Source organism: Dreissena polymorpha, chromosome 2 (assembly GCF_020536995.1).
Source record: "Dreissena polymorpha isolate Duluth1 chromosome 2, UMN_Dpol_1.0, whole genome shotgun sequence".
In the NCBI taxonomy this organism is placed as follows: Eukaryota; Metazoa; Mollusca; class Bivalvia; order Myida; family Dreissenidae; genus Dreissena; species Dreissena polymorpha.
Window position 1 is genome coordinate 62,965,846 of NC_068356.1, and position 15,636 is coordinate 62,981,481.

Here is a 15,636-nt window from a genome sequence, read left to right on the forward strand (position 1 = left end):
TGCCAATCTTGCATGCTGCTTTGAAGAAACAGGTCTACACCTCTGTTTATGCATTTACTTCGAAGCTAGTTACGACTACCACATATACATTAACTAATTGGTAAACCTACACAAACTAGTTCGTATGATGAAGTTAAGTACAATAGCAATACACTATATCACTATCTCCAATAACGCAAACACGAGTCTGGTGACATGTACGGGAAGTCGATAAATTATCAATATAAAGGAAATAAGTCATGTTACAAAGATAAAACGCTGGATAACATATCAGTTATGCAGTATTTACTGGTTTATAAATTCTGCTTTTACAGCGTCTGTACATACAATACCTATATGACGCGATAGTGTGTTGTTGTGCTCCGAGAGGTTCACTTGTGCATTGCGTATTATTTCGCTTCGCCTGTGCTGAATGTTTTTGTGGACGCATTACTTATTACATTCAGGGTAAGTTGATAAAAACGAAAAATCAATAAACTATTCATTTACGTAGTTAAACAGTGATGATTAAGCTGAGCATATATATCATTTAAGTTAATCTGTAAATCTTCCGTTTTGTTAGAATTGTAACTGACGTAACTGACGTAATTCATAAATCGATGTTAACACAATGCATATGTTCAGACAATCTGAGGTTCTGGATCATTTTCAGAAAATATGGGGAAATCCGCTTACTCACACGGCGCATGCAATTATAAATTATTCCAGGGGCAATCTTTGTAACGACCAATGCTTAGGCAAATTATACTAAAAGGTATGTAACATTATATTTTCACCGTCAACAACGCTATCAACGTCATATCTACCCTACCACCGGCAACAAAACTGTTTACACTAAATACTAATCCAGTCAATAATTAAAGTGTTAGTGCTTTTCTGTATTTAAATTTAAGTCTACCATCAAGCGTATCTTTTTTCAAAAGCTGTACGATTGTGTGAATAGGAATAAGATCCATAAAATTTACGTAAAAACGAGCATATTGTCAACGCACAAAAACGACAATGCAGAACGTATGAAAACAAGCATTTATGGCTTAACAAGTACGAGAACGTTTCTTTCCACGAACTATCTTGGTTACGTAATAAACAACGAATTGATCAATTAGTGATGACTTTCCTTCGCTGCTCTCCAGAGTGAACAATACCGATATGATACAGAATATATATACAGAAAGAATTCTTTCTCAGTAAAGGGCTATGTTGATATTCTTAGTGTATAAATATTGCACCGCTGTCACAAAACGTGTTACCAGTTTAGTGTTAAATAGTTGTATTCAATTCTATCTAATTTATTTACGTGAACATTAATTTTCGATAGCAGCTGAGCCTGGTAAAATAATTTTAGCACGGACCTATCTTCGGGCATTGACAAAATTACTTTCATGTACAATGCATTGTGTGTTCGTGTGCGTAGACTACATACAGTGAAAGGTTAGTATCATTGTATTATATAAACAGTGCTCTATATACGATACGAAATAGGATACAGCTTAATGGTTGAAAGTTTTGTAAATACATATATTAAATTACATTACGATGGATGCAGACGTGTACACCATTTTTCAGTTGTTCGCGTTAGCGGACAACTCATTTTAAGAGGGAGTTTTGCAAGTCAGTCTGCTCTTAACTACGCTGAGAACGATAACCACTGCATCTTCTGCATTCGCGCAAAGTTATCTTCTCACATAAATCCAATACTTAATTGTTTTTAGGTGTATCTACTTTCTAGCTTGTTTTCGTTGTGAGCACAGTTTGTTATCATTGCTGAAACCCGAGATTAAGTTTATCTGGCATTTGTTAGAAAAACAGTTTGTCCTGAACAAAGCCTGAATCTGAGATAACAGCGACAATTTTGTGGAAACTTAGGGAGCATTTATTTTAGTAAATATGTTTGTCGTACATGTTGTAAAATTGTTAACTTGATTTTATTAATTTCAATTCACTATTAAATTTAAAAAAAAATCTATATAAATTAAATTGAATTTTTCATATGGAATGTTCTATTAATAACAATTTAAAACTCCGAGGTTTAAAACGACAGGTTATGCTATTTTCTGTCCTTCATATACCTGTTCGCATATGTAACGATACAGTTGTTGATGTATCATTTATTTATAATTTTAAAAAAACGAAAAGGGGATGTCATGTATTGTAATGTAAGGGGCATATCTTGTATTGTCTTGTTAAAGCATGCAGTCATGAGTTATTTGTATTGAGGTTTATAATTGTGTGAATCTATGAATAAAATCATTTGTGAGTTACCCACCAACGAGTTAAGAGCAGACATGGCGAAAGACCGTCAAAATTTACAGGCCTGACTGGCCTACGGAGAGGGATAATTTACAGGCCAGTTGTTAATTTCACAGGCCTCAATTTTAATTGTTTAATCCTGGATGGACATTGCATAATAAATTCAAAAGGTAAATGTTAACATGTGTTTGGTTTATGACAGGGCAAAATAGTGTGAACAGCCTGATTCGAAACAATAAATTAAGTGTATTTTTCATTTTGGGAAAAATATTAACACATATTAAGATACATGCATTATTGAGTTTAATTGATGTATTTAACACAGATTTATTAATATATTAAATACTGATACCTGTTATTATCTTCCATTGCACTAACATGCCATAACAGTAAACTGTATAGAGTGACAAACATACATTTGAAAGGCGTATGTTCATTTCAAACTTGCGATTAATTTTGAAAAAAAATGAGTTGCGTCTTAAATTATGCAATACGGAACAATTTCAGTGCCTTCAGCGCATTGATATAAAGCTGTATATAGTACTGTTATTGCCAAAACATACTTTAATTGTAAGGCCTTTCCATTTCATAGTCCGCAGTGTTTATCGATAAAAAATATATTTCCGCCTTCTGCAAGAAGTATCGATTGCAGACGTAGATCACTTATCAATTCCAACAGGTACAACATGTTCAGGTGAACAAAAGGGATTAAAACAGGGGGCTGTTTTAAGTATGTCTATAAAACACTGCAATCTAAAATATCAGTACTAAAAAAACAAGCGGTGCATAGAACGCGTGATGCAATGACATAATGACATACTATTAAGAATGGAGTTGCTTGTATTTTATTGCGATCTATTTCGTTATGATCAAAACCAATTTAGCATGTGCATCATTTTCTATTTCCTTTTTTGTCTTTTTTTTCGCATTGATGCTTATGTATTGTTCATATGATCCCGCATTTAACGTGTACAGAATCTTCACGGACAATTCCTTAACGTTGCTAGTTGAGACAACGTACATGATTTTGACGCTTATGGTTTGTCTGCACAAAAGAGAGAAATACTATCCGACACATGTAGGAATTTACTATTAATAATGCTGGGCGTGAAACAAAAATAGATGCCAGACACATTGTTCAGCACATTAAGTTTACGCATTTTGCTAGAAACGTTTTTTTAACAACATGCTTTATTGTGAGATTAATGTCATCAGCATGACTATCCCAACCACCACAGACAACACCAATAATGTAAAATTGAGGAAAACATTAACTGTTGATGTTGTGTATTGTCGTTTAATTTAAACTTGAAATTGTGTGCGTGTAATAATTTTGGACATAATTTGTACAGCTGAACGATGTCGTACGTGTACCAATTTCCGTTAAAACTCAAAATCCATTGTTTTTAAAACTTTAAGCGGCGGATAAAATGTTTTCATTAATTTGTGGGTAAGTGTAATAATTAAATTGTGCGCCGTGTTGTTGATGGCATTTGCCATTTCTAATGTTTTGGCATCTCCACTTGTGCTGGAGGACCTAGGTTTTTGTTTAAAGTCTCAGAGATAATATAGCGTAGACCTTTGTTCGCGTTTAAAGGTATCATTTAGCTTGATAAATGTAATCAGTGTACAATTTAATTTTTATGTTTTACGTGTTATATAAATATTTGACATGAATCGAATGTGCTAATGTATCGTTTGCTGATTTGTATAAAACAGTTATTGCAAAGAAAAATACATGCATGGTTTATGCCTAGTAAAGTTTATTTAAACACGATTAATTAAAACAAATTTTGAACAAACACCCCCCCCCCCAATCTTCACACATTAAAAAAAGACATAAGGAATGGGCTGACAACTAAAAACGTGTGTTGTAGCACAATAACCGATCGTTGTCAAGTAGGTTACGCGAGTTGTGTATCGTGTTATATCTTAAAATTTGACCCAGGATTTGTAGAAATATAACAAGATATATACATTTCTAGAGATGAAATTCATTTCTGCGTTGAATAAGACCAAGATCGTAAAAATCGCTGCACAATTGATGAAGTTATGGCTGTTCAAAGCGATGCACCCCGTTTTCGGGTGATTTTGAGTTGGACACCTTGTTATATATATATATATATATATATATATATATATATATATATATATTTGATAGTGAATTTTTTTTTCAGAAAAGTTGATTGTTCGTTATAATATGATGATTATCATTCAAAATGATGTTTGCACTAATTAATATCATAGCCAAACGCTAACCACCTTGCTTTTGAAGAGGATGGATATAAAAGCATCAATTTAAATTTATCTACATCACCACAATTGTGTATGTGGGTATGAAAAAAATGGGTACGAACATTTTGGGTACGAAAAAATTATGACACAAAAAATGTGGGAACGAAAAAATAATTTGGGTACGAAAAAAAGTGTGAGTACGGAACAAAATTAGGTACGAATACAAGTGTGTACTGAAAACAATTTAAGTACGAACAATAATTTGGGTGCGAAAAAACAATTGGATACGAAAATATTGGGTACGACAAATTGTGGATACGAACAAAGAAAAAAAATGGGGGTACGGTGAAGTAGTACCCGTAAGGAACTTGACCCACAGTCGCACATTCTCGGCGCTTTCCGTCAACATCGGATAAGTACCTCGAAGGCAATAGTATGAATACACATTTCGGAAGCGGTAATGCGGTCTTACCTACGCGCGTCAAAATGTAAGCGAAATATGTAAACAAAGCGGTAGCCTGTCAGGAATGTTTGAATTAACGAAGAAAATCGTGTATTGACGTAAGTTTATTGAAGAAATGTACAGAAAATATATTAAATAAGCAATGGCGATTTTTTTTCTCAGCCATTTAATTGTTAATAGTTTGATATCACAAGATGAAAGTGAAAGTAGAACTGTCAAAAATGACAACCTGTCAACGCATTGTTATTACCGGCACGCGAGGGCGATTACACTCAATGTGTTCACATTTTTACCATAGGCTTTGTCAATTTCATATATAGTATGGGTGGCTTTGTTATTATTCATTGCTATCATGTAACTGCATGTTACGATACACAAAGCATAAATAATGATATAAATATACTGATTGAGCTTATAATAATATTGCAAGGTCAATTAAGGACTTAACATAAAAATTGTGTCCTGATTCCATGAAGACTTGAGATATTTATGCACAAAGAGTATCAAGATATGGGTGTATCCACAAATAAAAAGTATTTTTGATCTGTGTTGTGCAGGTTCTTTTTCCATGACTGTGAAGGTGAAATTTCCATGTGAAAAGAATGTCAATTTTTTCTTAAGTATTTCATTAAACCATTTATATATCAACATTGTATTCATATAATGAACTGTTCTGCATATAATTTGCCATTTTTATAGGTGTTTGTTAGGTGATCAACAGGAGATGATCAGGGTTTTCAGAGAAAGGGGATATATATTTGAGATCTGGTCAGGGCTCCATATTGAAGTGGTTAAATGGTATACATTTTATCTGGCCAGTGCTCAAGAGAAAATTGGTATACATTTCAGAAAATGTTACCATGTAAAAATGTTTAAGGCTCTTCATTCATCCAGCATTAACATTTGTACTAAATCTGTTAAACACTAATAATATTTAATGTACAAATTTAATCTACCAATGTATACGTATACTACTTAACATATATTTGACCGTATTCGATGTAGGAACTTGCTAAAATATCCATTTGAAAAAAGATCAGGGGGTGAAATATTCATTGCCTGAAGCTCTGACCCTGGAGCTATGTTTATATATCTTTAAACACACTGATTAAAGAAGTAAAACAATACATTGATACAACAGAGGGAAAAGCATCCCCTCTAAACAACATGATACATAATTATGTATAATATTTTTGGATCTGGATCTGGATAGGTACACAGCAGGACCTTTAGGTATGCGCGCTGTGGGAGAGAAATGGGAGTGACTTACATTTTGGATTTAATTTAATTCACTGAAATTAATCACAGAAGTAACAGTATGATCTCATTTGCTATAGATGTACATGATTGTATCAAGCAACATATATTAAATAGTTATCAGTATAAATTACTGTCATGATTTCAGTATCATTTAAATGATTTCAGTCAAGTTTATCATTCATATACATTAATTTTGTAAATATTATCAATATAAGTATACTAAATGCAACATATTTGTAATAATACAGTATGATATACTGTATATAATGTAACTACACATCCAAGCCGTCCATCAAATCATTGCAACCGAGCCACCTGGTGTGCCAACGCACCAGCAGAAAAGTCAAATGCCATCTGACTGAGTGCATTTTACTATTGATAACATCTACATTAGTTACATATACATGTTTACATTTGTATGTGTTTGAAAAAATGTATAATCTTTAATGACATCATTTGACCATGTATGTCCTAGATTTCAAAATCAAGGCCCTGGTCTGACACATTGGTAACATTTACGTTAAACTGTTACCAGGCTTCTGAAATAAGTTGCTATTGAACTATGTAAGGATATCTAAATCATGCACTGATTTTTCTTGTTTTAAAACAGTCATATATCAGTTGTTGCCTCTCGGTAATGACCCATTTTGCATACATTTCACATCCTTAAAACTTTCCACACTTCTATAACAGCAAATCTGGATTTAGATGATCTTCAATGGTACATTTACACTTAAGCTCTGTCACAAGTGTGCTGGTAAAGTCAAGTCCCATATTTAAATCTAGGCCACGTCAAACTCAAAGTGTCAAAGACAAATGAAAGATGCGCTCATTAATTATTGTCCCAATGTTTACTACTGCTGTGACTTTTTATATAAAATAACTGATGACCATCATGTGAGAGAAAATTAAATTTATCTTTGTATATCAGGTTTAGCAGCCTTTTAGATAACACAGTTGGATAGTTTTCAATGTTGCTTCTGGGGATCAAACCCGCAGCGCAACCGCCTGCAATCAAAGTCGACACTCTACCACTAGGCTTTTAGGAAGATTCTGAAATTGTTCGATCCCTCGAGAGCAACCAAACTAAAAATAAAGTCAAATATTGCTGACTCGGTTTTATTGAGTCGGTTCATGAGAGATAATGGAAGGTGAAACATCTCTCACGCCCCTAGCATCGCCTTAAGCAGTATTCAATTCTCAACACGAAAAGTGCATGAGTCATTGATCCCGAAGGTCCAGAAAAAAACACTTGATTAATGTTCGAAATTAAATCATTTGATTAATGACAATTCTATTATTTGAGCCAGGTCACATGAAAAGCGCAGGCATCCAATTTAACTATTTGTTATTGTAAGAAAACCGCTTTTAAGCAAACAGCTTTCAAGCGACCGCAGGCTGATCTGGATCCAAACTGGCCACAATCGCCTTAATGTCTTTTTTACTGTGACACAGTCCATTTAACTTAAAAATGATATCAAGTACTAAAATAGAAAGAAGAAAGAATACAAACCAGTAAAGAGTTTGTAATCAATGTTGAATTTTAGGACAGCTTGGTGATCTGCATATCCCATATGATATGTTGATATCGGGTATCATAGTCATTCAATAAGTCGCAAAATGCTCGAGTACAATTTATAAAGCAAAAAGTGACTTTAATTGATAACTAAAAATACAAGTATATAAGTTTTGCCGTGTCAAGCTGTCAAGATCCAGAAAGTCCTTCATTCACATCGAATATATCCTTCGAATCCAATCCATTGTTGTCATGAGCGGAGATTTAGTAAAGAAATAATTCATATACATGAATTCAAAATGACAGCTTCTAAATAGCCGATCAATCCGATTTATGCTGTAAGAAAGTTTTTAAACGAGTTTCAACATTCTCTCATGGGAGCGGCCATTGTTGTATGTTGAGGCACGAACGACAACTCTACTAGGGGAATGTTATCAATGATAATCAGCGAGGTATGCCGACTGAGAAAATTACACTAACTCAATCGGACTAGCTCGGTCTTTAACATAGGTCTCCATTGTGAAGAATATGTTCATGGTATGATAACTTAGACGAGCTGCTTCGCTGAAGCAGCATCGTCAAAAACGAACATTTGCGAATCTGAAGATTTTTTTTTTAATTTAGTTAATTTACCAAAACGTGAAAAGGCCCCTTTAACAAATAAAACTCACGCGTGTTCAATTGATTGTATTTGTGTAGTCACCCTGGTACGCTCCTTATCAAGAGCGCTGTAAAATCAGTCCTATAGCCTTTAACCGAATCAAGAGTTATCAACAATTAAGATATAAAAGATTTGTGTGTTCTCTCGGACAATACTGGGAGTCCATATACACATCTTAATAAACACAGTCGCGGTTCTGCGAAGAGATTCCGAGCGCATTATATAACAGACGTCGTTCGTTACCAATTAAGGAACGCGATTAATTAACTTCCAAAACACACTAAATTAACCTGAATGGAAGCCTACGGACGTCATCCTTTGCATGCAACCTAAAAACACGACGATGTTTCGAAATACTTTTATTGCTGACATTTTCATTTTGAAATTAGGAACAGTGTAAATATGCTATATCTGTTCGACGTCGATATCAACTTAGGTTACATCAAATATCACGATGTGCAAAATATGGTGTATTGCGACCTAACAGATAGCGACACTTTTAGTCGGCAACATTACGACAGTTTTCCAATATAGAGCGTACGAAAGCATAACAAAGTAAATAAAAAGCTTTTTTTTCTTGCTTTAATGATAACGTTTGCATGAGTTTGTGCTTTAAACAGGTAAACGTTGATAAGTTTTTTTCAGTATCAGTGTTCCTTAGCCTTTGCAGTAGTGATAAAATTATGCACCTTTGGACAATAGACGGCGCATTGCAACTCTCAGCAACCCTTTGGGCTATAAAACTGAGAGTTGAATAATTGCAACTAGGGTAATACATTAAATTATGTTCTCAGCAAGGGGGGAATTGTTATATACAGATATAATACCATCATTTCTGTATCTTGTGTTTGCCTTTAGGATATTGTTCATGTATTATTAAACTTCAAAGGTGCGGTGTTATATAAGACGTAGCGCATATAACTGCGGTTAATCGCGCATTACAATTGGTATATTTATATTTACGCCAATTTAATTATCTAAAGTAATGAAGTACAACGCCTAATTGGATTAATACAATTTCCCAGTGTTAACAAACCTATTATTTAAATAACGATTAAATTTCATGATTATGATTGTGAAATAGTTGACGCGTATTATTTAAGTTCTTTGTGTGTGTGTGTGTGTATTATGCATTCGGTCGATAGGGCGATAAGGGGTTTGTTGAAACACAAAAAACGGTAGCTATTAATGGATTATTTGAACTACCAACAGCTGACGCTTCACATCCTGTGCGCGGCTTTTTTCGCTTTGCAAAGGCTCAACTTTCAAACTAGTTAACAATTCAACGGACAATGGAGTTTCGTTGAGGAGTGTTGCGACGGATTTATATACCTAGGATAGGTCAGCCAGTTCACCGGTAATTTGCTATCAAGCGTATATTTGTGATAATATACTTATTGTTTTCAGGTACATTGCGGAACATTTTTTTAAAGTGTTCATTGTTTACTTTTATGAAATTCAATATAATCACTGAACAAAAAATTAGCTAGCGTATATTTGGTATTTTGTAGGATTTATTACACTCGTTTTTATGGAATGAAAGCCAATATAACAAGTAAAATGAATTACATTACATACATGTTCAGATATCGTGCCTTCATTAATACTATACAACCGATAAAAACTGATGAAAATGTAGTATTAAGTCACTTATTGGAGTGTTACAATTTTATAAATAATACAATTTTGCGAGGCTTATTAAATGTATGTCATAAATGCTCTTATTATAATATAAATTTAATAAGTCGTTATGGGGATAAAAATTTAAAACGTGGCATGTCTCTTCCTACAAGTAAAACAAAATACCAAAGCGTTGCAAACTTAAGTCAAATCCTGACCAAAAAGAGTTGTCCCCTATGTCAATGTTGGAGACTTTTGTACCGTCTATTACTGTCGATAACAAGTTTTTATCACGTTGTTTTAATAATGATTTCTAAAGTGTTAACCTACCGATTTCTGACAAATTAGAATTTCCCCCTATTACGACCGATATTTATTTAGGGACTATAGTAGTGTCTGTCACCCTGGTGTTTGATACAATTTGTTTTAAAAACCAAGTTTTTTTCAGTGTACGGACTTATGTTATGTTTGATGCCTAGTGCTGTCTAGAACAATTACTTTTTATTTGACGTTTAAATGAATATTCGTGCGCGTCAGGTGACCTTGGTGTAAAAACTTCTGTACAACTATGTTTGAACGCTTATTTCTGACGGTTTGTACATACACATTTTCGGAACAAGATTTTTACCCGTGTGATGACCTATACTACTGACCAGTTGATGTGTCGTCTTTTTTTATAAACGCATACAAGCAGGGAGTCGAGTATCATCCGTTTTATAATGCACGTTTCTGTCGTACCTTTATTTATGTACTTTTCTTGAAAAACAAACCGTGGTAATGCCTGATAACCTGGCTTTATGACATGCCGTCTAGTCAATATCCGTTCACTTAAGCTACAAAACGCTATGTTTATCGTTATATATGACTGTTTTCATGTATTGAATTCTTTTTCTCGTAAACCGTTTCGTTGGAGCGTGTAAATAGTGTTTAACATACTGAATAGGTGACATGTGACTTATTATTTCACGCGGAATGCACAGATGATACGATTAAAGAAGTAATCGGTATTTAAGTCATATGTTTTACTTAAAATATACTTAAAATATGTGCGAACGTTACTTGTTGTCCACAACAAAATGTGTTTTCATATTTCTGCCAGCAGATTTAAATGTTCTGCTACGTCTGTTCAATCTTCTATCAGATTTGGAGAACTGCTAAGCTTGCTAGTTATGATAAGTCTGCTAACTTTACAGACGTTGATGAACGAAGTACGATTGCTAAACACATGCGTTTGATACCATTTGAGGTATTGTTATGTGTTTAATGTTCCAATCATATTTCAGATGGCATAACAATTGAGTAGAATGCACCATGATATCACAAATGCTGAGGATATTGAAATAGTTCATTGAAGATTTTTTAAACGAATACTTGGTGTCAAAATGTGTACTCCTTTTTAGCAGTATACGGGGAACTAGGACGATAGCCGTTATATACGAATCGCTATGTACGAATTATAAAATATTCTATATATTGAATATTGTTAAACACATTTATTGTATACTATATAGTACACTATGTTATATGAGAAACGGTGCTGAAAATATAATACGATGCAACACTTGGATAACCTAAGTACAGAACTTGCTTCAAAACCATGGTTTTGTAGACATTTGGATGTATCCAGAGTCAGTGAAATCAAATGTATTTATTCGTAAATTTAAAACTTGACTTATCTATATTTATATAGATTTTTGGCGAAAAAAGTAATTGTATATCCTCTTTATACCGATATAAGAAAAATGTTTAATGGCAAATTTAATAGACCAGTTTCACAATGCTACCATAGTTGCTTTTTTAGATATCACGTGACGCGTCGAATATCAGAACAGACTGAACGTGTAACTTTCTTTGGCGAAGAATAAAGGTGATTTTATATCATCGATGTTATTGTTTACATTCGAAATTTTCATTAGCACTGACTCTGGTTACAATAACGTCAAAAATATGCATACAGGCTTGCGTTAAGTAAATAAATTAATAAGAAATTAGCATATAACATTAAACACAATAATACCTAAATAATTATTCAACGACATATAATTTAGTTCCTTTAGTGTATAATTATAAATTTAATTTCATCTTTATAAAAATAAGAGCTACTCATGATTATCAGAGTAAAGGTGGTGTTAAGACTATGTATCGATAATTAGACAAAACAAAGATAGACATTAAGTGTATCGTACAATCCATCGCATTATATTACTATAATTCTCAAAGGTAAGGGTGTGTTGGTGTGTTATATTTTCATGGACGATCGAACGTGTAAGAAGTTTGTTGAATAACTATAAGACAAAACACTATAAAAACGAAGTACATGACACTATTTAAATGGTATGTTAATTTTGTTTTTATTCGAATACATTTTCGTTTAAAGTGAATGGCAATATTGAAGAATTCTATGGACAAGTGATGAAAACACAGACGTGCTGCAAACTGAACTGTCTATAATGATAACATCGACTTTAATTTTGTATCGAGTCATGCCAATTTTGTGTAATACAGTCAATAATACTTATTTGAATATATTGATAAATAAGGTAGTATCGCCTATTTCTTGATTTATCCAGGCATAACCAAATCCGTATGTACATGTAGAAAGAATAATTTGTATTTTAGTGGCCAAACAGTCCATTCCGATATCGTCTAATGATACAAGCATTAAAGGTCAAATGCCGCTTTTATTACGAAAACAAGCTATTTAATACATATGTTTATTCTTAAACGATTAGACTCATCGAGAGCAATGGCCAAAAATGTTATGATACTAAAAAAAAGATGATCCTGTTTTCGTAAACCGCTCGGGTATTTCCGCCACTTAATTTGGTGATGACGTCATTTTTAGTTGGTCGCGTTAGTGGCCGACTAAATGTACATGATGTCATTTTTAGTTGGTTGCGTGTTTTGCAAATCAGTATGTATCTGCAAGTCACTGCGCTAGGAACGATTACCGCTGCCTGTTTATACTTCACTGGTACATTGCAGCAGACAGCCTATAATTATGTAAACAATAAGTTTAAGAGCTTGTGGGACATATTAGCCTGTCTAGTGTTTATAACAGCTTGTGCGACGACATTGGTAAGTTTATCATTGAAATATGTACATATTGGCTGCTTTCAGGGAAAACGGGGCTTAATGCTGCATTAAAGGTCTGTCATGTGGGCAAAATTGTTTCTCAATAATTTAAAGAAAATAGATAAAGTATTAGATACACATATCACAACATGTACATGATAATAGGCTTGTTATTCTTTAGCAAAGCAACACAAATTCTAAAGATTGTTGCCAGTGCAGCAATTAATTGTGAAAAAAAGACATATTGTTGTTATTTTGTCTAAGTTATCTCTATAACATAAATATGAGGATAAACAATCACATACATCTCGACCTGTGCTTTAAGACACACACTTTAAAATTTGAATGGGTTGTGTTCATTTCAAACTTGCGATATGAAAAGCTATAACATAAGTTTGAAAACTGAGTTGCATCTAAGATTATGCAATAACGAACAACTTCAGTGCCTTCAGCGCTTTGATTACATAACACTAATGACACGGAAACTCGTCCATTGTTATTACGGATTGGAGCTTGAACGCTTCGCGCTTAACTTCAAAATTGACATTCAATATCGTGTTATTTTGTAGATTTTTCGTTAAGTTTTTAAGTTTTATTTAAAGCGTGTGCTGAAATTAGTTTTTTGCATGACAAATGTTATTCGACATGGTTCAGTGTGTTGCTTTCGGGTGCACGAAGCGTCCGGACAAAACTTCGAACTACATTCACCGGATTTCATAACTTAAAATGCCTTTTATATTTTCCTAAATTGCAAGACAATATTCTAAATGTATTACTATTACTGGACACACGAAAACGCATTATTGCTATGCATTTTTGTAGATAACATAAACGGATTATTTAAAATGCCACTGTTTTTCAGTAATATGTACGCATCAATGGTTTGGTAACAAAAACACGTTATTTGAACCATTCGCTATTGATTAAGAAATAATAGGTGAATCAACACAACAGCTATAAAAAAGGACAAATACCTTATAATCATCAACTTATAAATAACTCAAATTATGGTTTGTGGCACCATAACAATTAAAACATTAAAAATATCATGTGTGTTTATCAATAACATTACCTCAACTTATAAGAAATTATGAGATAATAAAACAGCAACTATGTAAACTTAGTTATACGGATATTTATTACAAAAAATGTACTGTTTTCTACACAAATTAGATACAGACATTTTTTAAACGGCAATTAGAATAATATTAATAAAAATAAAATTTGTTTGCTAACACATTTTTGTAAGTTATATTGAAATATTCACAATAAAATATAATATGGTAATGGTTTTGTGCATGGATCATACTTATTGGTATTTATTTTATAAACAATTAACAGCTTTGCATTTTTCAGTATTGATAATTATCTGGATTGAATTTAAGGACACAAAGTTAATGATTGCTGTCTGATTTTTCTTAACTTTCGCACGTATCCAGCAGAAGCGAATCGCAAATTGACACAAGTTATTAGCGGTGTGTATTACTCCAGATGGTATCATATAGTTAATTGTTATTTGGTTGTTGAAATGTGTCTTATAGACCGTTCCAGAATCGATAAATTGACCGCCGCCATATTGTCAGTCACGTGACTGTCCGCCATTACACTACTGCCAGCTTCTGCGAGTCAGCGATTCCAAAAGCCAAAGACGTAGCGAATACCCGCTTCGCCGATGTCGGATAAATAAATTACTTAATGAATTATTTTCAGGCGATTATCACATTTTTTGTTGTTAAATTGATTGTTTGAAGTTGAGATTGATTGTTACAAATAACAAATTAAAATGCTCTTGTGTGTTTGTTTTTTGTGTGTGTGTAAACAAGTGGTAAACATCGGCGAAAATTTGCCGGTTCAGTCGCTCATATTATTTTGATTAGACATTTTACTTATTACAAACAATTCACGCATGTATTGTTGTGTTGATTTTAATAGCCGCAACATCAAGCAGAATATACTTAAACTTTAACAGCTATAAAGCTAAACATCTTAAAAAATGTATTTTGTAGGTGTTTGCAGTAACGCAAAACATATGGATAACGACGCTTGTTTAGTCAATTAATCGAAACAAAACTCCGAAAAAAAAACACCTAAATAATATTTCAAAAATATATTATGAAGTGCCAAAAGAATTTATTAATACATTTATTGGCATCTTAAAAAAACGCGTCGTTAGCAACAAAGTAAAGATTATCTGAAGACTGAAAGGCCGATAAGTCGACACAACAAAGAGCTCTATGCATAAGCCGTATTATTTTTTGCAGAAAAGCTTCAATAAATTACAAAAGTAATACATCTAATTATAAAAATATAATTATGAATGGCATGAGTACGCTAGTGTGATAAACACGTGAGGGATAGAAAGTGTAAGGGGTGCATTGAAAATAAACGTACTACAAAGCCCTATTAAAAGCGAAGTGCATGACAGTATTTAGATGTAATTTTAATTTGATGGGTTTTGTACAGAGAATGACGCTATTGAGGAATATTAACATACAACTGAAAAACACAACTTTACATGATGCAAATTGAATTGTGTATTTATGTATATTGAAAACT

General features: G+C 33.1%; 1 long non-coding RNA gene across 3 annotated transcripts in view; it reads left to right on the forward strand.

Annotated features, from left to right (window-relative positions):
* The first annotated feature begins 318 nt into the window (after positions 1-318).
* Positions 319-15,636, forward strand: part of LOC127867314 (uncharacterized) — a 65,358-nt gene continuing 50,040 nt past the window's right edge. Inside the window, exons 1-2 of one of the 3 annotated variants that reach the window (XR_008043435.1) lie at positions 322-447; positions 653-754. This is a non-coding gene — a long non-coding RNA (uncharacterized LOC127867314). Of the gene's footprint in view, positions 448-652; positions 755-9,040; positions 9,155-9,597; positions 9,743-15,636 lie in introns of those variants that run through there. The other 2 variants (XR_008043433.1, XR_008043434.1) reach the window with 2 other exon arrangements.